General features: G+C 52.7%; 1 protein-coding gene across 1 annotated transcript in view; it reads left to right on the top strand.

Moving 5' to 3' along the window:
• The first annotated feature begins 9244 nt into the window (after nucleotides 1-9244).
• CASZ1 (castor zinc finger 1) overlaps nucleotides 9245-24240 on the top strand; it is a 161760-nt gene continuing 146764 nt past the window's right edge. The window contains exon 1 of the mRNA XM_032300366.1: nucleotides 9245-9372. The gene's annotated coding sequence lies outside the window, so the exon portion shown is untranslated. The remainder of the gene's footprint in view (nucleotides 9373-24240) is intronic.

Below are 24240 nucleotides of genomic sequence, written 5' to 3'. Positions count from 1 at the left end.
GTTGCCCAAAGTTACACTGCTGGTAAATAGCAGAGCTGGATTTGAATCCACGTGACCTAATTTAGAACTACAGCGATGATTTAGGCCAGGGACGATGGCTCACGCCTGTAATTCCAACACTTTGGGAGGCTGAGGAGGGAGGATCACCTGAGGTCAGGAGTTTGAGACCAGCCTGGCCAACATGGCAAAACCCTATCTTGACTAAAAATACAAAAATTAACCGGGTGTGGTGGTGGCTTGTCTGTAGTCCCAGCTACTCAGGAGGCTGAGGCAGGAGAATTGCTTGAACCCAGGAGGCAGAGGGTGCAGTGAGCCGAGATCACACCAGTGCACTCCAGCCTGGGCGACAGAGTGAGACTTCGTCTCACAAAAAGAAACTAAAACAAAAACAGAAATACGGCAATGACTTAAACAGTTTTTGTTTTTTTTGTTTTTGAGCTGGAGTCTTGCTATGCTGCCCAGGCTGGAGTGAAGTGGTGCAATCTCGGCTCACTGTAGCCTCCGACTCCCAGGTTCAAGCAATTCTCCTGCCTCAGCCTCCCGAGTAGCTGGGACTACAGGCACGCGTTGCCACGCCTGGCTAATTTTTCGTACAGACGGGGTTTCACCATATTGGCCAGGATGGTGTGGATCTCCTGACCTCGTGATCCGCCTGCCTCGGCTTCCCAAAGTGCTGGGATTTAAAAACCACACACACACACACACACACACACACACACACACACACACCCATCTAATGGGAGGGTTTAGGGAGAAGATAATTATAATACATGCTCTGACAGAGAAAACAAGGGGGCTATGGGGGCACAGACAGAGGTACCTAACACAAACTAGGGGAGGGGGACATCAGGGAGGGCTCCCCAGAGGCGGTGCTACCTGTTTTGGTTTTAATGGATAAGTGGGAGGGAGAAAGGCCTTAGAGCAGAAGGAACCAGCTAGACAAAGGCCTGGAGCTGGGAGCAAGCAGGGTAGCTTGGAGCTCTGTGTGGCTGCAGCAGAGGGTGTGTGACTATGTGAGGGGAGTGGGGACAGGCAGGCAGGACTGTCGCTCACATCCGGGCCAGCTTGGCACAGCAGAGCAGTCCTCCCCCACCCACATCCACCGACCTGGCACTCCGGCCCCGTGTGACAAGAGGGCAGCTCATCAGCAAAACAGCTCTTTCTTGCCTCCATGGCCAGCCCCGCCCTCTGCATGACGCCATGCCCTGGGTGGCAGCCGGCGCCCACACAAGTGCCCGTCGGGAGGAAGCATGGCCACTTCCGGAGTCCCAGGGCAGGTTCCCCATGGCAGCCTTGGGCGGGATCACATCCCAAGACAAAGCACCACCATGACCAGTCCCTTTGGCTTCTGTTCTCAGATCTGGGAGAGCTGGCAGCGAGGAGGAAGGGACAGGGACTGTATGGGCCCACGTGGCACGTGGCAGGGACCACATGGCTGTGGGAGTGTGGCTGGGCTCTGAGGACAGTGGGGAGGCTGGTCCACCGAGTTTTCCATCACTTGGTTTTCCCTGTTCCACGGGGCCCTGGGACCAGGCCTGCTCCACCCTGGCAGGCACGGGAGGGGTTAAGGTGTTGGCTCGGGGATCTTTGGGTAAGAGGTGATGTCAGCATCGGCCCTGCCCCTCACCTGGCTGGATTGCTGTGTATTTGGGTGGCTGTTGACAGCAGGAGCAGTCTTCCTGTGTGCAAATACAGCACAGCCGTACCTACACAGACCAGGACCCTTCTTTTTTTTTTTTTTTTTTTTTTTTTCTGAGACGGAGCCTGGCTCTGTCACCCAGGCTGGAGTGCAGTGTCACAATCTCAGCTCACCGCAACCTCCACCTCTTTTGCCTTGGCCTCCTGAGTAGCTAAGATTGCAGGCATAGGCCACCACACCCGGCTAATTTTTTTTGTATTGTTAGTAGAGACGGGGTTTCACCATGTTGGCCAGGCTGGTCTCGAACTCCTGACCTTGTGATCTGCCCACTTTGGCCTCCCAAAGTGCTGGGATTATAGGCATGAGCCACCGCTCCCGGCAGATCAGAAGGCTTCTTTAAAGGGGGTGCAGTCCCCCACCTTCACCGGCGCCCACACACTGCCTCCCACACAGAGAAAATCACACACACCTCACCACTTGGCGTGAGTGACACCCCTATCCACACACATCTCCCAGGCAGGCTGCTGAGGGGGGCTCAAAAAGAGGTATCTGGAGGGTTTCATTCAATTTCATTCTTTAAATTCTTAAGTTCAATTCCCACCCAAATACCTGGCTCTCAGATGGTGGGGTGCTTTATTTTTAAATTCTCTGCATTATATTTATCTTTGTATTTTGCTGGGTTTTCCAAATTGTTTGCAGTGAACATGAATTGCCCTCCTTCCCTCCCCCCCAGAAATTTAAAGCTATTTTTTCTAAAAAAAAAAAAAAGGTAGATAGTTAAAGCTGCAAGGGACCGTAGAGATCAGAGACCCTGGGGCTAGGGACTGTTTCCTAAAAGGAGAGTGTACGTCACCTGCCATTCTTCTAGTTACCAGGCAGAGGTAAACATAAACACCCCTGAAAAAGTAAATCGATTAGAACAAACTAGGAAAGGAGAGGTTGAGCCACAGGGCGAAGCAGCCTGTCCCTTTCGTGGAGCTGAGTTGAGAGCTGGGAGAGGGAAATGAAAGCAGGTACAAAGTGTGGATCCTGAGCTCTGAAAACAGGTCGTATTTATGGCATAGGAATCCCCAAGGCTTTTCTGTCGAGAGAGGTTTCTAGAAGGTGCGGGTGAAGGGCGTAGGAAGTGGTGGGGAGCTCATCTCTGCTGAGATTGAAGGACAAAGACAGACCCACCCTTCTCTCCCATCGGCTAAGAGATGCCTAAGAAGTCTGAGCTCAGGGGCTGTTCTGGAGGCCTCCGAGAACCTGTCATCGCGCCTTGCTCTGGGTGGCCACTCCTGAGAGACGGCCTTTCTCACCATCCCTGCCGGAGGCTATGGATCTCAGCAAGGCCGCTCAAACCTTGAAACGGCCCTGCTTGTGGCCAGCACCGTTCTAATAAGGATTCATTACTAGAATCATAGACTCTTTCACCCATTAAATTAGCAGGGGTTTAAAAAAAAAAAAAGAGCACCAAAGGTTGGAGAGTATACGGAAGATGCGGCCGGCGGAAGGGCAGGTGAACACAGCCTTCCCGGGAGGAGGCGATCTGGCGATGGGTAGGCACAGCTTTGAAACGCAGGCACATTCTTCGACTCAACAATTCCACTTTAAGGAACGTGCATGATTATTTACGGACGAAGATATTCATTAGAGTTATTTATAATAATGAAAAGAATCGGAAACAAGTTCGATGCCCAAAATTTCCAATAGTGAAGGACTGTGGAAGTAAATTATGATCAAACTTTACAATATGGCCATTAAAAATCATGTCGGAGAAGAATGTTTAATGAGGTGAGGAAATGTTCATGCTACATACACATGTCAGGCTAAAAAAAAACCCCACAGTCCAGTATGTTCCGTGTGATTCTGATTTTATACAACTAAACAAAGCCAAGATCAAAAACCAAGCAAACAAAAATCCCAGACCGGAAGGAAACACACTGAAACATCAACCAGAACATTAGCCACGGGTGATGGGATTACAGATGATTTGAATTTGCTTTTTCCTGTTTATCTGTATTTTCTGAATTTTCTACAAAAAAAAGCCCCGCATATTATATATTTAGTCAGAAACAAAGAATTATGGACTTTGCTAAAAGAATGACAGAATTTGGGGGTGGAAGAAGTTCACCAACCAGATGGCATTTGGGAACCAAACTCAGAGTCTGGGAAAAAGTCCCTCTTGTTCTCCCTCCTCAGAACTCCCAAGAGAGACACTTGTAAATAAAATGGATGAATTCAACTTTTAAAAATTTTTAATTAGGCCGGACGCGGTGGCACACACCTGTAATCCCAGCACTTTGGGAGGCCAAGAAAGGCAGATCACCTGAGGTCAGGAGTTCGAGATCAGCCTGACCAACATGCTGAAACCCCGTCTCTACTAAAAATACAAAAATTAGCCAGATGTGGTGGTACGCGCCTGTAATCCCAGCTACTTGGGAGGCTGAAGCAGGAGAATCGCTTGAACCCAGGAGTCGAGGTTGCAGTGAGCTGAGATTACGCCATTGCACTCTAGCCTGGGCGACAGAGCAAGACTCCATCTCAAAAAAAAAAAAAAAATGTAATTGCAACTTATCCAGTAATCACCATAATCACTTATCTCGGCACTTGTTTGACTCTTCAGTCACGAAGATCTACTGAGCACCTACCGTGATGCTAGCTCCACGGACCCCACCCAGGGAGAACCGTGAAACCAGGAACCGCCAGCAGAAAGGAACCAGCACATCAGCCGCTATTTTAAAACGTAAAAGCAGTGATTCTTTGTTACCATTTATTGAGTCCTTACTATATACAAGATATGATGCTTCGCTTTTCTGTTGTTGTTGTTTGTTTTGGGTTTTGAGACAGAGTCTTACTCTGTCGCCCAGGCTGGAGTGCAGTGGCATGATCTCAGCTCACTGCAACCTCTGCCCCCCAGGTTCAAGCGACTCCCCTGCCTCAGCCTCCCGAGTAGCTGGGATTACAGGCATGTGCCACCACACCTGGCTAATTTTTGTATTTTTAGTAGAAATGGGGTTTCACCATGTTGGCCAGCCTTGCCTTGAGCTCCTGACCTCAGGTGATCTGCCTGTCTTGGCCGCCCAAAGTGCTGGGATTACAGGCGTGAGCCACCGCGCCCGGCCTAAGGTCTGATGCTTTGCACTGTAATTTCTTTGTTTCCTCTCCTTCTACTAGATTCAAATATGACGGACAGTTTTGTTCTGTTTCCCCCTCCTCCTCTCCTAATGCAACTCACATTCAATTTTCATCTCTTTACGAACATCAAGTAAAGGTCAAAATGCTTGTTGCACAGGGTAAGTGGAGTAGCGAGGCTTTCGTTACCTCCCTGCCCAAGCAGCTGGTCCCGAGGGAGTCAGGCTGCCTGCCTCGGCCTTGGGAAGGTTATTCTCTGTGCCCCGCTTTCCTCATCTGTGTAATGGGTATAGTCATAAGCGCAACGGTTTCATATGGTTGTTATGCGGGTCTAATGAGACACTGCAAGGGATAGCGTGGTGCCTGGCACATAACAATCACTCAATAAACATCAGTGATGGATGTACAGTTTGCTTTCCATCACAGTAGAGAACCAGAAACCCAAAACTGCGGGTAGCAAGCTGAGCTGTGATTACCTCCAAGAGTTTCCCAGTCACACAAACTGAAACAGACTTAACTTTATCCGTTCCATAGTCAATTATTGGCAGCCTCTTGGGTGCCAGGCATGGCACTTGGCTCTCAAGCTTCTGAGATAAAGGCGCAGACTCTGTCCTCGGAGTGGCAAGTTATATGTGTGTGCAGGTATGGGGGTCTTCCCTGGAGATGTCAAAACGGGAGACGCCCTTGATCATGCTCAGCCCGCCTGGAGGCAGGGTGCCGGAGAGATGCTTTGATGGGGTCCTTAGCTGACCCACCTCCCCTCCCAACTGTGCAGCCTCCTCTGCTGGGTACAGTTCGCCAGAACCATCCATTTCCCCATGGTAGAACGCCTGGCCAAATGCCAGGGAGTAACAATCTTAATCAAGGGCATCGCAGCAACCTGGTAATTCCTGGGAAGTCCTGGGTTGTATTGGCTCATATGGGCTCCTCCTCCTTCCCCCAAAACTTTGTCCCAGGACCTCTCTAGTCATTCTTCCACAGCACAGGCACTTAGAGGGTGGGGACCACGTTGGCTTATCTTGATTCTCTGCCTGACTCACGGAGAGTGAGGGCCTCCTTTATGCCAGGCACTGCTCAAGGTGCTGAGGACACAGGGAACATGAAACAAAGTCGCTGTCTGTCTCCAAAAAGCTCCCATCCTAGTAGGGACAGCCGGATAGGAAATACGGGAACAAAGGAGGAAGCAAAACCATTGTAGACCCTCAAACAGGACAAAGTGGTAAAGAAAGGCTGGGAGCTGCTTGAGTGAGAAAGCCCCCCTGAGGAGGGAAGAGAGGAGCAGAGATGAAGACAATGCCATTCGATTCACAGGAAGCAGCCTGCAAAGACCACGTTTCAGGTGGAAGAAACAGCAGGTGCAGAGGCCCTGGGGTGGGACAAGCTTGGTGTTTTCCAGGACAGCAAGGAGCTGGTGTGAACCAGGCAGAGAAGAAGGGAGGTGAGGCCCAGGGATAGGTGATGGCCAGATCTTGAAGGACCTTGGTGACCACAGGGGAAACGCTTGGATTTTATTTTAGGGGAAGCTTGGGAAATGCTAAATTGAAGAACATGAGGGGAAAGAGCCTCTGATTTCAGTCCCTGCACAGGGAGTTGGGGTGGAGAATGAAAAAAAGCAAGCGCTAGAGGAACAAGGCATGGAGATGTCTGGCTGTGACCAGAGGCTGCTGTTTGGGGTTGCCGCTCTCTCCTGGCCCCCTACTTTAATTTTTGGGGAACATTGGGGGTGGTGGCTGAGAAACAAAGAACTTTCCCTTTTCACCTCCCCACCAAATCGTCTTCCCTTCTCCCAGCCTTGCCTCTGTTTCCAGCCTTCCCTACTTGAGATGAGATTCCTTTAGAGGAGGTGGAAAGACTTCTCAGGAGGTGGGAGAATTATGAAATGCCTGAGAAAAACATGGAGGGAGGAATACACATTTTAATAAAAGTTTGGCAGGTGATGTGGCTGTTGGAGATGTTGAGAGAGGTGGGAAAGGGTGTGGGGGAGGGCATTATGGTGGGAAAGGGGTAGGGGTGAGCCTGAGAGTGGAAATCGGGGTAGGCCTGATGCGGGGCAGAGGGGCGAGTGGATTATTCCCTAGCCCCTCAAGGATAGGATTTGTCTCTTTCCTCTCTGCCTCCCCAGCACTGGTGGAGATCTGCTCTTCCTCAGGGCTCAGCCATGCCTACCAAATGAATGAATGAGTGAAGGACTATTGTTGGAGGGAAGAAAAAGAGTGGAGGAGAAGAAGGAATGGAGAGAGGATGGAAAGAAATGAGAAGTAAAGGGAGCCCTGGATGTCCCAAGGAGCAATGACAATTACTGGCATTTATCGATCAATATCTTGGCCCAGGCCCTTTTCCTGCATTAACTCATTTTAGTCTCTCAACAATCCCAGGCAGTAGGTACTATTATTATTCCCGTTTTACTGTGGAGGCAACTGAGGCAGAGAAGGATCCAATGCCTTCCTCAAGGTCACCCAGCTGGTAAGTGGTAGGGGTCTGACTCCCAAGCCCAAGCTGTTAACCCCTTATTTACACTGCCCAGGAGCAGACTCAGCCCTGAGCCAAAAAGTTAGAAGAGCTAACTTGCTACTTCTCAGGTTACTGCTGCTCGCTGTGCCTCAGTTTCTCCTTCCATAGGATGACAGGATTGGGCTTGAGATCTCTGGGGCTGTGCATTCTGCTGAGTCACCAAGCACAAGGGGCTTGGAGATGGTGGGTGAGCACCCAACCCCTGAGAACTGAGGATGCCTTGGATGGTGGGGGCGGCAATGGAGCATAACCAATCAGCGGTCTTTGAGGGCTGTTAATTATCAGCATGTTGCTGCTTCCAGTTAATTACTGAGGTAAGGAGGGTAGAAACCAAGACGACCCTGAGAGGTGTGTCTAACGCCTAAACCTGGCCTTCCTGTGTGAACAGATCCTGAACGGACCCCCGGCACTATTCCAGGAAGTGAGGAGCTGGTTTTTTGAGGTGGTTTCTTCCCTAGTCCATCTAACACAAGCAGCTATCACTGAGTGTCTAAAAAGTGTGGGATGGTTCAGTTTCCTCTCCCAAATTTGGAGCCTTTATTAGGGGACAGGGCAACTCCTGGCCTCCTCATGGCCACAGGGCCATCGGGCCTCCAGTCCATGTCCATATGCTTCTGGACAATTAACTTACAGCTTAAGGCAGCGTATGGAACGCATCCTGGAAGATGCTCGTCTTGGCCAATCATCATGCAGGGCGCTGGGTTGTTTCTCTGGTCCTGAGAGACTTTCCTGATACCTTGCAGATAGGCTCCAAAGACTACCAGCCTGCAACAATCTTTACCAGCCTGTGGCATTGCCTCTTCATGTAATGCATTTTATTGAGCAGGGCTTGAAGCTGTGGGTCATACTTTGAATTCATATTCATTTATTCCATGAATCATTCGCGTATTTCCTTTACTACTATGGTCAGTTTCTCACTTATTTCATCATCTGGGTGTTTTCACTTTCTTTCAGGCCTCTCAATATTTCCATCCTACCCTTATGCTGAGGGGAAAAGCAGCTCGGGCCTGGAATGAGGGGTGGGCTTGCTGAGAAAGGCAGGACCAGAGTTACAGGGCCCCAGCACTGAAGCTGACCACCAGGCCCAGCAGGTGTGGCCACCTCAAATCAGTACGGGAGAAAATGGGGTTTCTTCAGTGGAATATGAAAGTGCCCCTCCAAAGGCTCTTCCCTACCATCTGGGGGCAGGGGGATTAGCTCTCCCAAGACACTGTTTTGTTTAGTAATTTTAGAGACGAGGTCTTGCTAGGTTGCCCAAGCTGGTCTCGAACTCCTGGGCTGAACCGATCCTTCCGCCTCAGCCTCCCAAAGTGGTGGCATTACAGATGTACACCACCATGTCTGGCCCCCAGGACACTCTGTAGCCTGTTGCCTTGGTTTATTTTCCTCATGGATACTTTCACTGTATGAAATAACATTATCCACTTGTTTTCATGTATATTATCTGCCCCCCAGCCCCTCCGTGTAAGGTTCATTCTGCATGGCCTATCTTGCTCACTGAAGGATTTATTTCTTGCACAACAGATTGAATGAAAAACTCCCTTACAAAGAATAAGTGCAAAGCAGATACCAAACAGTGGGAACATTACGTTCCTTTGGGTTCCACCATTCTAACGTTCTAACTCTTTGGGGTTCAGAACAGGTAAAAGTTCGGGGTTCAGAACAGGTGAAAAGTAAGCCCCCCCATCCTTTCTCTCTTTTTCACTAGCCTCAACTCAACTCAGTTGGGGGGTGTAGAAGCCTCCGGAGCTGCAGAAGGGGGCCGAGCGCTCAGATGCTCCTCCGCAGGCCGCGACTCGCCGCGCGCGCACGTCGAGTTAAGCCCGGGAGGTGGGTGGGAAGGATCCGGGAGGGGCAGGTCTGGGGGTGTGAGGGTGGAGCGGAGCCCGGCCCCGCGATCCGGCCCGGGTTTTGTATGCCACCCACTCGCCCGCCCGGCCGCGGAGAATTCCATAATCACAGCGGGCGAGAGCAGAGACTGGGAGCGAAAAATCCGGGATCCGGCAACTTTGGGCAGCGCATGCGCGCCCGCGGCGCTCCATCCCAAACACACACACATTTTTCCCCCGGACTTGGAAAGTCACCCAAAGCCGCCCCAAGTGCAGGTAAGAGACTCGGCGCTCCCTTCGCCGCGCCCCCCCCCACGCCCCCCAGCTCCTCAAGCCTCCCGGGGCGCCTCCCCGTCTCGCCCCCCGTCCCGGTGCACCCCCTCACCCCCGGGGCTGCCGCTTGCAGCAGGGAGCGGGCGAGCGAGCGAGAGAGCCAGCCAGCCAGCCTGCGAGCGGCGGCTGCCACCCAACTCAGGCCGTGCGGAGGCAGGGGGCACGGAGGGCTGGCACCCGGGCGCGGGGCGGCACGTTGCCCGCCGTGGCCAGGGGAATGCCCGGCGCGCGGCTCCGGGGGAGGGGAGGGCTGCTCCTCCTGGGGGTCACTTACTCCAACTGAGGGGGCAGCGGGGCAGGGGAGAAGAGGGGGAGGTGCCAGGCACGAGTGCAGGACTTTGCTAATAGGGTGGGGGCGCCCCCCGCGCTGTGGGCTCCCGGGGGGGCAGGTGCTCGCCAATACCGGGTAATCACTCCTTCCCCCTACACCCCCACCCCACCCCACCCCACCCCACCCAGCAGCAGAGGGGTCGTGCGCTCTCCGGGGCAGAGAAGGAAGCAGGGGTGAGGGGTGCCTGGGGTGACTTTGCAAGACTTTGCCCATGGGAAGGGGCGGGTGGGGAACCCCTCCAGCCAGCTCTTGTGCCCGGATACCGGGTGTAGGTGCTGCCAGCAGAGGTAGGCAGTGTTAGCTTAGGTGCGGGGTGCCAAGGGGTATCCCCGGCTAGGAAATCGAAGGCAAGAGATTTCTTGGATGGGGGAGCGGCGCCCCCTTTTTCATCTGTGCCTGGGAAGTTTATCTCAAGTGCGCTGCTCCAGGCGCGGCAAGTGGCGCTCCTCACTCCCTTCCCCACCCAGCCCCGGCCTCCCCGGGTGAAGGGCCGGCAACACAGGGCTCGAAGAGCCGGGGCATCGGCCCTGAGCAGCCGGCTGTCGGTCGGAGCCCGCCTGGGTCCGGGTGAAAGTTCGGGCGAGTTGTTGCCGGCTGTTGTGTGCTCCGGGAGAGAAGTTGCACCCGGAGACGTGGGAAGCTGGGCTGGTGGGCTAGCGGGCTGGTGGAGCGGTGCGCTCTCGGGGGGCTTTGCAGCGTGGGAGAGGGTCGGGTGGGGTCTCTTCCCCCAGGGTGGGCTGAGGGTGACCTCGGGGCTCAACAATTGGGGAGGAGGATCCCTGAAGCCAAGGGCGCAGGGCTGAAATAGGCACCTGGTGAAGGACGGGGAGAAAAGTAGTTTGTGGGGGCGCAGGGAACACCAAAGGGAAAGAGCCGATTACCCGGTCACTTGGGGTCGGGCTTCACGGCAAAGGAGAGCTTGGTGGCTGGTGGAGGAGAGTCGGGGAGCGGGGCTCCAAGGGGCGCGCGGGAATGGGGGATCGGGCCAGACCGAGTCAGGGAGCTCCCGGGGCAGGGGGCCGATTCGTGCGCCCGGGGTGAGCCGGCCGGGCGGAGCGGCGGCAGGTTTATTTTTACTCGGTGGCATTTGCAGAATGTGCAGCTGATGGCCGTCGGCCGCCAGGAAGTTTTGCTTTCTGTTCTTTCTCTCTCTTTGCGAACCCAGCACGGCCGGGAGCTGGCGGGCCGAGCAGCCGGGCCTGGAAGGGGAGGGGGCGGCCGCCGGGGAGGCAAGGTGCGGGCAGGGGCGCGCTGGGGCCCGGGGCGGGGGCTGGCCGTGAGCGGGCGGGCGGTTGCTGGGCTGCTGCGGAGCTTTTGGGCGAATGTCTGTCCCCGGCGTTGGAAGCTCCTCCGCGGAGGGAACAGGTGTATGCGCCGTCAATCACGGCGGGAGGGACACTTTGGGGGCGTAGATTAAGATAATAATAATAGATTTTTCCCTAGGGGGTGGGCGAAGATTCTTCTTCCAAGTCATCCCCGACCCGGGTCCGGAGTTGGGGGTGGCTGGTGGAGCGCTGAGGGAGGCAGGGAGCCCCCTCTTCCTCCACACAAGTTCCTCTGCCCCAGCCTCAGCTTGGAAAGCCGGCTCTGGGCACGGCGAGGACCTCCTTCCAGCCACGCTGGCGAGGGCACGGGTGCGGGTGCGTGCCCTACGGGAAAGCGGCAGTAGCGCCCCTCCTGAGTGTGGAGCTCCCCCAAACCCGGATCCCTGGGCCACGGGGCGGAGTGTGCGTCTCTGCCCGAGTGGAGTGTGGGGGCGCGGCCCTCACCTTGCTGGGTTGTCCCGCCGACAGCCCGCACACTTACAGCGGCTGGGGGCCGCGAGGGGGGAAAGGCCCTGATAGTCGCTGGGCAAAGTTAGTAAATTTCGGAGCCGGTACAGGCGCGCGGTGAGAGCGCACGAGGGGACTGGGAAACAGATCGCCGGATAATCTTGGTGTCCCCCCCCCACCGCCCAACCCACGACGCGCGCGCGCGCGCACACACACACACACGCATATATACACACTCACACACACACACGCACACGCGCACACACACACGTCGCCGTCCTAAAGGGAGCTGTCCCGGTTGAGCAGGAGCAGCTGCGCCGGGCATGGGGAGGGGGGTAGTTGGTCCCCGGGGGCTGCGCCGGGGCTGCGCTCCACGTGCCCGGAGGGGGCGCTGGGCAGTTCGGCGCCCAAGCGCAAAGCGCGGGGTTTGCGTCCTGGTGGCGACAAGGCGGTGCGTCCCGGGCGGGCGTCGCGACCTGCGCAATCTCCCGCGACCCGGGCCACCTTCCCCGACCCCCAGCCTCTTTCCCACTTTCTAAACTTCGGTTTTTAGGGTGTGCCCCTCACTGGAGCTCTCGGACCCTCTCCAGAGCAGAGTGGAGAACTTCTCCCTTCCAGGCAGCCGCCACCGTCTTGTCCCCAGAGTCCGGCGAATTGGAGAGATCGCCGCCTCCCCCCACCACCTTCTTGTTAGCCACCTTAGAGGCGGTTAAGGAGAGTTTATGGGGAATATTGTTGAACTTCAGTAATCAGGTTTCCAGCGATCTTATGCCTCCTGTTTAATTTATTAGACTAGTTATTTATTCTGTTGATGATAATCTGTTGCTGGTTTCTATGGAGATGTTAAACTGATCTCTTTCAGAAATCAAACTCCATATGCGCTAAAACGTTTAAAGGGGCAGTGCCTTCCTCTTTTTTTTCCCCTTTTGCCTTGTTTGTTTGTTTTTCAGACTTTGCACCTTGCCGAGACTTCGAGTCTTGCTCTGAGTCTGGGCGCATTTTATTTCCTTCTTACGAAGGAGAGGAGCCCAGCCCGGGAGCCTTACGCTTTGTGGTAAGCACAGCTTATTATGGCTAGAAGAAAGCGAGGGCTTTGATCTCTAAGTTGCATCATCATTTAAAACAGATCATTTCACCACCACCCCCTCCCCCCCCATCATATAGGAGCAAAATTCTTTCAAGATCAAAGAGTCCAATCTTAAAAAAAAGCTATTGTTTAAAAAAATAAGAAAGTCAGTTGAATATGAAACTCCCTTTTATATCTGCTCCCCTTGTGTTTAAATAATTTTTTAATAAGAAAAACAAAACTTGTAGCTCAGCTAATTTTTTTCATACTTATTAATAGTTTATCTTGCCCCCACCCCTTTTTAATTTAAAAGAAGTTCAAAGTTAGATTTCTCTGCCTGTGGGGGTTGAGGTATATTTGCTTCTCTTTTAGATCCTGACCATCTGTTTTAGGAAAATTAGCCTCTGGAAAGAGGGGAAAGGAGTTTTTAGTCAAACTTAATGGAGTGCTTTATTTATTTATTTTTTGGGAAAAATTGTCACCCAAATATTTTAAAGTTCAATTTTGCCTGCTTTTGGGGAGAACATCAGTAACCTCTGCCTGGTGTGTGACAGTACATCAACTTTTTCTCCTTTTCTCCTCTGCCCAGGTATTTTTCTGTAGATTTGTGGCTGGTTTGGGTGGGGGGGGAGGTGGTGTAGTGAATTAAGAAAGGAAGACAGAAAAAAATTATCTTGTTTTGTGACACTGAAAAATTGCAAACTGACTCTGACTCAGATATTTATCACGCTGACAGATATGATACAAAGTGATTGCATTTCCTAATGATCCTTTGGGAGTAAGTTGTAGGTAGAACCATTTAATGCATTTTTAATATTAAAGTAAAGCAGGGGTTCCATTTTCTTGGAGGTAGGGGGAGAGAATGTCCCTCCATAGAGATGCTGCTTTCTGAGTATACTGCTTTACTTTTTCAACTGGACGCCACCCCCCAACCCCACCCCTTCACATTTTCATTTACTTTGGGGAGGGGTGAGCCATGCACAGTGCATTTGGCTTTCATAAATAAATTTATATCTGGCCAGAAGATCCAATGCTAAATAAGAGCACACTTTAAAAAAAAAAAAAAAAAAAAAAAAAGAAACCTGACTCCACCCCTGCTATAGGAAATAAAACAGAGGCAATACTTGAGTTTTTTTTTTTTCCTTCTGCCACCCTGGTTCTCTTTTATATTATTTTATATTGGGGGGGAGATAGAGTGGTTGTTGCTTCTCAGCTTAGAGGCGAGAGGAACCATTCCTATTATTTCCCTCTTTGCTATATTTTAAAAATTTGTTTGATTTGGATTGCAAACAGAACAGAGGCTTACGAGTAGAAAAGAGCACTGTGGCTTTAAACTCAGGAGTTTGCATATTCTCCTTGTATCTTTCCCCTTTGCTAATTATTGTGTTGTTTTCAGAGCAAATATGTCATATCCATGGCGACCGGGCAGGTTTATTGTCTTTCTGAAGCAATAGCTCACATAAGTAATTAATGACTTTCTTTTTTTTCCTCTGGCTTAGGTTAAACAGATCATTCAAGGAAAGTCATATCTCTCTCTCTCTCTTCTCTCTCTCTCTCTCTCCCCCTTTCTCTCTCTTTTTTTAGCCCAGTGACATAAGAACATGAGTAGAACAAGAAAATACTTTAACCAAGAAGTCAACAGCTTATTTTCCCCCATTTCTTTTCAAAGCTAAAGTGTCAGCTTTCAGACATATGAGGCTGTCATTCTCGCAGCCCTGAGCAGTGCAGTCCACGCCTGGGTTGGAAATCCACTGGAAGGCTGTGTAGCTTGGAGACGAGGGAGGTGTTCGCATGGGGGGGAGGAACCTGGAGGAATTTGCTTTTGAGGTTGGGGGAAGCACTCCAAAATGAGTATTTCTCCTGTATTTAGCAGAATTTAATTAAATTGTTTACAGGAAAGAATTAATGAGTTGGTAGTGATGTGCATTCCCCACCTCCCTTCTTTTTCCCTGTCCAGTTAATTGGAAAGAAAAGTTTTTCTTTTTGATTCACCTTCAGCTTCCGCTTTCTCCGACCTTTGTCTCAAGTGCTTTTTCCAGGAAAAGTCGCTTTTGGAATCCCCACTGGTCGATATTTCCAGAAGTAGAGTGGGGTTTTGGTTTTTGTTTGGCTTTTTCCCCTTAGACCTACAACTCAGAGCTGGTTTCTTCTCAGGAGTCAGCAGCTCTGATGATTGACTAAGACTTGGATTTTTCAACTTTTTTTTTTTTGGATGGGAAGAGGGCCTTTTAGGATGTAGAATTATATAGACGGCACATCTGCCCTTCTGTGTCTCCTGGCAGTATTAGGGAAGGTGAAAGCATTTTTTTTCCCCTGTTTTTTTTTAAAAAAATCACCTTTTATGATCTGGCCTTTACAAATGGACATTTGCTAATATGAATCCTCATGATACCCCCCCAAACTTTAGAATGTGCTAGATGTCCTGCTAATATTCTCCAGGGCTCACTTGCCCCGCCTCATAGAGAGACATTAAGCACATTTATACTGTCCTCTCCCTCTTTTTAAAATTTCATGCATAGCCAAGGTTTGTGTCTGTGTCCTAACAAGGGAGGAACGAGATAAAGAGAGAAGCATTTATGTTGTACTCAGACACAATTAAAAAGAATATTCTCCCCACCATCCGAACAAAGTTCACAAAGGCTTCGAGTCCACGGAATGAATCTTTAGCCTTTTGGCATTGAAAATAAAAATATAAAGAAGAGAGATTTATTTGGTATCTTGTTTCTGAAGAGAAGAGAAGGCCGAGGCAGTCTGATGCTGAGACTCCAGCGGAGTTGTAATTGAGCCCGTAACCTCTTGATGTCTATATCAGAAAAACAGACATGAGCAGAGGGAACGGAAGAGAGGCAAACAAGCCTGGTAGAGGAGAGGGAGCTCAGGGGGAGATTCACAGAGAGAGGAGAGATTTAATTTATAGACATTTTAAAAACCGTAATTTCATTAGGATCTGTTCTTCCCTCTCTCTGAAGGGCAGCCCGGCAGACCGATAAGGCCGGTCCCTGTGCCCGGGATACATGGTGTGGTTGGGAGGGTGCAGGCGGGAGGCATCATCGCCAGTGGCCCGGGTTGGTTTCTTCTCTGCCCACTTTCTCCTGGCTTTCTTATTTTGAAATTTAAAAGTCCCAAATGGCCAAAAGTCAGCCGTGATTCAGGCTGCCTGGCGATCTCTCCTCTGGGTGCCACGCCGCTCTGCGAGTGGGTCGGTCTCCTGCCTGGGCGGTGCCATCTGCGTGGCTCCCTTTGGCCCCAGGCCTGCCTGGGGTGCCAGCAGCAGGAGGCCACTGGGGGAGAGGGACACCCCCATCTCGGCCCCTCAAGTTCACCAAGTGAAGTTGCCGCGGTTCTGAGGCCACAGCTTGGGGAAGAAAAGCTAACGGCTGTCGTCAATTCTGCAAAAATTAATCAGCCGTTTAAGAGCTCCAGGCTAACGAGGTTTGCAGGCAAGCTGGGCCCTTCTCCTGTTCCCCCTGTTCAAGGTCCGGCAGAGTGAGGGGTGGCCTGGACAGTGTGAAGGGAAGGGGGGAGGTTTTTTTTTTTTCTAAATTGGAGTAATTGAGAACAGGGAGAGAGAAGAGAGATGGGTTTCTTGAATAGAATCCTCAAGTGCCCTTCTTCCATATTGTTGGAATTTTTTTCCCTTTTGGTCTGGATTTGTCCTATGTGTCTTTGGTGAAAAAGACACGTAGAGAAAGAGAGTTAAGCGGGGGGGGGGGGGGGGGGAGGGAGAGAGGGGGGGAAGGAGAGACAGGGAGAGAGACAGGGACGCCTCGCTCCTTCGGAACTCATTATCATTCTTAATAAGTCTTAAGGAATAAGGAAGCGCATTGAGTGTAAATGCTGGGTAATCCTAACACTTCTCAAGGTGAGAGGAGTCTTGAGGACACAGAGAAAAGAGACAGCAGAGGAGGGGGCGGGAGGGGGGCGCCCAGAGGCCCTGGGAAAGTGGCAGGCCCAGGGTTTGGGAGGTTTAGCAGGAGGCCTGGAGGCTGGGGTTGGGGGAACCCCAAGATGTCCCAGGTAGGATGGATTGTCTGATATGACACAGGGGATCTCAAAGATAGAGGGACTTGCTAGGGGTAAGGAGCAGAGGTGATGGGAACAGCCCTGCCCTGGGTGTCGGGTGTGGGCTGGGGCCACAGGGTTTTTGCTTTCTTCTGGGAGCCGTGTCCCCAGCCAGCTTGGCCTCTGCCCTCTGGCCTTAGGTCCCTGGAGAAGGCTCAGGTACGGGTAGGGTTAGAGGAGGCTTGTCCCCCACCAGGCTCCCACTTGCTGTCCCCTTGGGCTCTCCTGCAGTGGCTGCTCTGGGAAGCAGGCGGGACAGCGTGGTGGCTGGAGCTCAGCTCTGGACACTAGGTGGCTTAGAGGATCTGTGAGGTTCTCCAGAGCGGCAGCGGCTGCTGGCTTCCCCTCTCGTCCCCGCTGGTGGGCTCCGCTGTGCGATGCCTCTGCTGGCTGGGCAGGCAGCCCTGGCGCACAGGAAGGAGGGCGCTGGCCCAGGGCATGGCACAGCTCCCGGGCCAGCCCTCCCAGTGACCAGCTTCCAGGCAGGAGCAGCTCCCGGGTGAGGAGGCAGCGGTCAGGGAGCTTGCTGCTGGGACAACTGGAGTCCTGTCTGTGGTCTCTGCCCGCTCCATCTTTGGCCACCTGGGCGTGAGGCACTGCTGAGCCCGGCGAGGGAGGGGGCGGGGGTCTCTGGGCTGTGCTGCTGCTCTTCTTTTGAGTCCACATGCCCCCTTTGAGAATCCTCTTAATAAAAAAAATCTCATAAGCATAAATATTGCTTATACTTTGAGGGGTTTTGCAGATCTTATAAACCCAGTCTAAGGACCCTCTAGGGCCCCCTGCTCTGGTGGCCTTTCCAGTTCTCCAGGAAGAGGCAGGGGGTGGGGGCAGGAGGGAGGAGGCAAGATAGGTCCCCACCACCTCTCAGCTGCCTGCCTCTGTATTGGGAGAGGAGAGGGCTGTCACATTATCACCAGGAGACCCCATAGGTGGATCGGGCTAACACTCAGGTTGCCCTCTGAAGAACCCACCTGCTCAGGTAGCAATGCCCGAAGCCAGGCCAAAGGCAGCTCTCCTGGTTCTCCCATCCGTGGTAATGGATACATCCCCTTAATGGCAGAGCCTTTGGACATGCATAAGGGGCCGTTCTGGATAAGCACATCTCCTTACCTAGCTGATGTTCTCAGGGATTCTAGGATGTTTGAGCAAGGGTCTTAGCCAAGGTCATGTTCAAACCTTGGATAGTTTGCTCTGCGGAGAGAGGTCAGCATGGAGAACAGCACAATTCAGGTTGGACTTACCATATTTTAAAAAAAAATGTTTAGACTCTGTGTTTCTTTGGGAAAGCAACTTCTGGGGAGCTTTGAAAGGGGGTGTGTGGGAGTCAGCGGTGAAGGCTGGTACCAGAGCCGGTGGGAAGCCCGGAGGGAGGGCGGGATGGGTTAATGGGGGGTAGATTCTGCTTTGCAGTTGTTTAAGAGCAGTAATGGCCAAATTGCAAGCCCCACGTGTGCCTTGCTGATGAGATTTACCGAAAGGAAGCCTCGCTGCCTTTTTGCTGCTGTTCTCTGGGTGGGTGAGCGTGTGTGCGTGTGTGTGTGTGTGTGTGTGTGTGTGTGTGTGTGATCATGTGCGTGTGTAAATGAGAAGAAGGGGTGGGGGAATGAGCTCTGCCAGGCTGGCACCCTTCCCCAGCACTAATTGCTGGCAGAGTACCCATGAGGGCTGTGCCAGCATCTCCAGCTCTGTCCGCCCCCCTCGCCCCGGGGAGCTCAGCTGTGCAGCTCGCTATGTGAGGGCCATTTCCGGGCCCACTCGTCCCCACAGCTCCTTTGGGAATTTCGGGGAAATCTGATCCCTGGGGAGGTCATGGGTCAGGCCCCAGCATCTCTGGCCGGGGATCGGGGGACGGGGTGAGACACGGGTGGCCCCGAGCTCCACTCAGATCTTACTGTCCACTCCCCTGCGTTTCCTCCAGCCCCACACTTAGGGTCTTGCAAGGTGTGGCCTGATAGGCTATGCGTCTGGGGACCCTGTTCTCATTCTGGCTCTGCAGTAAATCATTGTGTGGCCTTCGGTGAGTCATTTTACCTTTCTGGGCCTTAGTTTCCTCTCTTGTCAAATGGCCTCTGACCCTAGCACCCTCAGAGGGTTGTCCTGATGAAAGTAATTAAATGTAACGAAGAATTTATTGTGGTTGGCATTGTCAAGTGCAAGGTGTCCCCAAGGTCAGAGGAGGCGGGTTTTATGCAATATGGTATCAGTCTCAAAGGGGACCCCGGTGAATTCCATTCCAGAAAGCCATGGGCCTGGATGTCCCATGAGCTGCTGGAGTTACATGTTTGTGTCAGGTTGCAGGTCTGTTCTCTTATCATTGGGAACTTGGGGCTGGACTGGGGGTTGCTTCTCAGGCAGAATGGGATATGGGGTGTGCTTTGCTGTTGTGTGCCTCTGGAGCCAACAGGTTCATTTGAGGAGCTGGATGTGGTGTTGATGGTGCATTCTGGAGCGAATGAGCTGGGGATCAAAGTCGGGTGACCTTGCGTCAGTCACTTCACTAGCCTGTGCCTCCTCTGTGAAATGGGCATAGTGGTACCTACCTCGTGGGGTTGATGTGAGGCTTAGATGAGCTAAGACATGTGAAGTGTTCGGACCAGGCCTGGTACCTGTGTGTGTTACAGACCCACTCGGGAGAGGACACGGAAGCGCTTGTGGCTTATTAGGGATTGTCACGGAAAGGGGAACCGGAAGTGCCTGCTCTCTTTCCATCTGGGGCTGGGACACTATGAGGTGCGGGGTGAGGTGGTGTCAGGCAGAAATTCTGCATCGTGTCTTTCACCTCTCTGGCCTGCCTGGGGTCCTCCTGGTGTTTCTGCTGCTGGGTCCGGAGGGGATGAGGATAAAGACTCTGCCCTCATGCAGGGTCAGTCCCTCAAGTGGAGCAGGGGTCATTGCTCTTTCTTTCCTACACTGGCCAGACCTAGCGCTCCTGGAGCTCAGTGGGGTGAGGTGGGTCCCACGGGAGCTGTTTGGGACGAAAGGCTAGGGTGGGGCGTCGTGGGCGCAGATCCTGGAAACTGGCCCAAGGCACTGGTGGCCTCTACACACTGTGTGAGCTGAATTCTGGGTGCTGGCAATCCCAGAGTCGTGCCCATGAGGGCATCTCGCAGATGGAGGCTGTGTGGCTGGCCGAGGGACCGGTGCGTGGGATCAGGAGCCAGGCTGAGCCGAATGTGAATCGAGTTGCCCCGACTCGGACAGATTCATTCCTCGAATCCTTTGTTTCCACATCTGTAAAATGGGAGGTGGAATTCTCGCCACGTGGACCATGAGGATTAGATGAGAGGATCCCAGCTGACATTTGCTGCCGTTCTACTTTGAGCTTTATTTCATGGATCGAACACAGCCAGGGAGCAACACGTAGTAGGGGCGCAGGACAAGGATGAAGCAGCCAGCGTGGGCTGAGCCTCAGTTGGGTCTCAGCCTGAGCTAATCGCCGAGGCTCAGGGCTTAGCCAAGGGGCAGAGGATCACAGGTTCCCCTTTAGGCCCTGGCATGGAAGGAGCCGAGCTTTCCCACCTGCCCCGGGGATGGGCGCTCCCCAGGAGAAGAGGCAGAGGTGCCATGGAGGCAGTGACCTAAGGAAGCAAGGGCATGAGGCTGTGGAGCGGGGGGCACTGGAGGGGCGAGGGGCACTTATGGAAGATGAGGTGTATGAAACTCCATCAGCCTCTCCCATTTCACTGCGCTATGCCAAATCACCCCGGTTCTTGTTTCACTATCTGAGATCTGGAAGCAGGTTAATTTCCATGACGAACTCCAGGCCACGTGCTTGGAGGATTTATCTAATTAAATGGATGCTTTTTTCTAAGAAAGAAATGAAGAAAGAGAAGGAGGGAGGGAAGGAAGGAGAAAGGAAAGAAGGAAGAAAGGAAGGAAAAAGATGAGAAGGAAGGAAAGAAAGGAAGAGAAGGATAAGGAGAAGAGAAGGAATGGGAGGGAAGTAAAGGAAGGAAAAAGGAAGGAAGGGAGGGAGGAAGGAAGGAAGAAAGGAGGGAGGGAGGGAGGGAGGAAAGAAGGAAGGAAGAGAGGAGGGAGGGAGGGGACACGGAGGGAGGGAGGCAGGCAAGAAAGACAAGGAAGGCAGGCAGGCAGAGAAGCTGGAGGCTGGCTGGTCATTTTTGAAAGGCCATGAAGGAACAGAGGAGAGGTCTGCTGACTGAGGTGGGGCCTCTCCTGGTAGGTCATGCTCCTGTCCTTGGATGCTTTTAGTTTATTTCCAAAATAGCTCTTGGGGCTGGGCATGGTGGCTCATGCCTATAATCCCAGCACTTTGGGAGGCCAAGGTGTGCAGATCACTTGAGATCAGGAGTTCGAGACCAACCTGGCCAACATGGTGAGAGCCCATCTCTACTAAAAATGCAGAAAAAATTAGCTGGGTGTGGCGGTGTGTGCCTGTAATTCCAGCTACTCAGGAGGCTGAGACTGGAGAATTGTTTGAACCTGGATGGCAGAGGTTGCAGTGAACCAAGATCGCGACACTGCACTCCAGCCTAGGCAACAGAGTGAGGCACCATCTCAAAAAACAGAAAACAAAATAGCTCTTGGGCTGGGAGGTAGGGAGACAGCTGGAGGGTGTGGGGTCTGCAGTAGCCACTAGCCCACGTGGCAATTTAAATTAAATTGAACATTTGGTTCTTCAGTGAACGAGCCACATTTCAGGTCCTCCGCAGCCACGTGCGACTGGAGCTCCTGCATCAGGCAGCGTGGATGGAGCACTTCCATCATCGCAGGAAGTGCTGTTGGCAGCTTCCCTCCAAGGGATGCTTCCCTCGAGCGTGGGCTAAACAGAGGGGCCCCCATGGGACAGTGATAGAGACGGAGGACAGGGCATCCCCAGATGTTGTGAGGGCTCCCAGGGCCAAGGCCTCTGTGCTGCCAGGGCATCTTCTGTTTTGATTCTGCCACAGATTTCCTCTCTCCCAGGGCAGGGTGAGGTGGCCGCTCTAGAGTGAGGCAGAACGGGATTGAAGCCCTTCTTTCCCCACTTGGGACCTTTGTGACCTTGAGCCCCGGGCTTGCCTCTCCAGTCCTGTGGAATTGGGCAGGCAGTCAGCAGTGCCGCCTCGCTGGGTTCTTGTGATCATTAGTGGAGGTGACGTGGAAAGCACTTGACAGAAGTGAGGGGACAGGGTGAGCACTTGAAAAATGGGGACCACTATCATTATCGTGATGATTATAATTGTAGATTTTTTTTTTTTAGATGGAGTGTCACTTTTTTCACCCAGGCTAGAGTACAGTGGCACAATCTCGGCTCACTGTAACCTCCGCCTCCAGGGTTTCAGTGATTCTCCTGCCTCGGCCTCCCGAGTAGCTGGGATAACAGGTGTGGGTCGCCACGCCTGGCTAATTTTGTATTTTTAGTAGAGATGGGGTTTCACCATGTTGGTCAGGCTGGTCTCGAACTCCTGACCTCAAATGATCCACCTGCCTAGGCCTCCCAAAATGCCGGGATTACAGGTGTGAACCACCACGCTGGCCAATATTATTTTCATAATGATGATTGAAGAGCGTTTGGGCCTGCAGAGTTCTTAGGGACACTCCCCCAGTAAATGTGGATCCATCCATAACTGAACCTTTCCAGATTTAGTTTCAGTGAACCTCTCTCCCCCATATCCTTTCATTCTGGAAACTTAATTTGGATTTCCTCTTTCCATCCCTCCTTTCTTTAGGCAGAGGAAGAATTGGAACTGCTCTGGAATGAACTCTTACAGGCCCTTCTTCTGGGGAGATGGAGCCCCTGTCTCTCACGACACATACAAATGTGCACATGTGCAAATGTACACACATGTGCACACACGACACACACACACACACACACACACACTTCTCCAGTGGCCTAGCCGTTAAAAGTAAATAAATAAAACCCAAAGTATGAAAACAGGGGTGAGCAGATGTGTCCTGGCAGAGCTGGCTCGGTTGCCTGGGGGCGGGGGTGGCCAGCGGCCCCGGGAGGGTGTTGAGTGTGGATTCCCGGACATTGCCCAGTGTCCTGTGTGCTAATGTGAAGCTGAAAAGTCCCCTGCATTGTGCCGGCTCCTTTCCCCGTGAAAAGGCAATTGAGTCAGTGAGTTCCAAATGGATTGGAGCTGACAGTCAATGAGAATTTGGCAGTGGGTAGAAAGCAAGCTCCCCCAACCTCCGCCCGCCACCTAACACACGCTCCCACATCCCTCCCTCGACTCCCAGTGCTAGTTTGGTTTTCAGAGGGATTTTTGCAAATAATTATGATTTCTTTTTGCATGTATCAGACATGATCAGCAGGGGCTGTGCCCCAGCCTGCCGCTCTCCCAGGGATGGCCCAGCCCCCTCCCCCAGGTGACCAGCCCCCCTCCCCTTGCCATCTCGTGGCTCCGCCAGCGATCCCGAACGAGTTAAGGGCTGAATCAACTCCAGACCCAGCTGTACATTTTACTCTGCGTTCCTGAATGAAGTGATGTGCTGTGCTCAGCACGATTGGAGACTGTCTGTCCCGGGTGACCCCCCGGCCCCCACCCCGCTTGGCTCCACCAGCTTTCATGGGACCTGCTGCTGGATCCCAGGACCTCATCCCTGGCAGCTGGGGAGCTGGTGGCTCATGCCGTGGGGGCTTTGTCTGGCCTCCTCCCTGTGTCCAGCCTGCTCTTACGGACCTATTTTAATTTTAAAAGAAAGAGTACAGCATTTTAAGTTGGTCTTATGCCTGGTTTGTAAAGAAGGCTTGCAATGTTGAGGGTTCATGGATGCCAAGGGCCCCACCTCCATCATTCTCCAGCCCACGGTGTCCACTCCAGTACATCAGTCAGTAGATACCTACTAGTACCAGGCCATCTTGCCAGTGATCCCATGTCCCCAGACCTCCTCACTTTCCTAGGAGCTGCAGGGAAAGAAACACCTCCCCCTTGCAGATACCCCCCCAGTAACGCTTCTCATCTGTGACACAGCAGCTCTTCAGCCTGACCAACCTGTCTCCCTAGAGGGGTAGCGTCTTCCCTATTCCTGCAGGGCAAGAGGCATGGAGATGGCTTTGTCTAGGCAGAATTACAGCCTGCCTGCTCCTAGGGGGTGTCTGAGCCCCCAGTGGGCTAGGGAGGCCGCTCAGGGGCCTCTTTCTGGGAAAGACGGGTGGAGTCTGCTTGTTTTAGGAGCGCTGCTGGAGGATAGTGGTAACATACATGGGCTCACATCCCTAGTTTCTCCCTTACTGGGACTCTGACTTTGGACCTATCGCTGGCTTTTCTAAGCCTCAGTTTCCTCACTAGTAAAAGAGGATTCATGATGGCACTGTCGCATGGGGTTGGTGTGAGGATTAAATGAAATAACGCTGGAAAGGCACCTAGCATAGGCCTGCCACATGGCGATGAGGGGCAGCTATTGTTGCTGCTAGTACTGTCTCTACTCTGTCCTGCCATCTGTCATCATGAAGGCAGTAAGGCAGAGGGCTTCCCGTGTTTGAGCTCCAAGAACCCCAAGGCCAGGCTGGAACCCCAGCCCAGAGGCTGTGGCCACCACAAATCTGTTGGAGCATGTTTGCCAATAGCCAGGCAAACGTGTCCGCCCAGTACAGAGCCCTGGAGGGAGCAGGGAAAAGGGCTGCAGTG

The sequence above is a fragment of the Sapajus apella genome, unplaced genomic scaffold (assembly GCF_009761245.1).
Source record: "Sapajus apella isolate SASKATOON/1434 unplaced genomic scaffold, GSC_monkey_1.0 scaffold43, whole genome shotgun sequence".
Taxonomy (NCBI): domain Eukaryota; kingdom Metazoa; phylum Chordata; class Mammalia; order Primates; family Cebidae; genus Sapajus; species Sapajus apella.
Note: the sequence above shows the minus strand (reverse complement) of the source record. Positions and strands in the feature narration are given on the sequence as shown.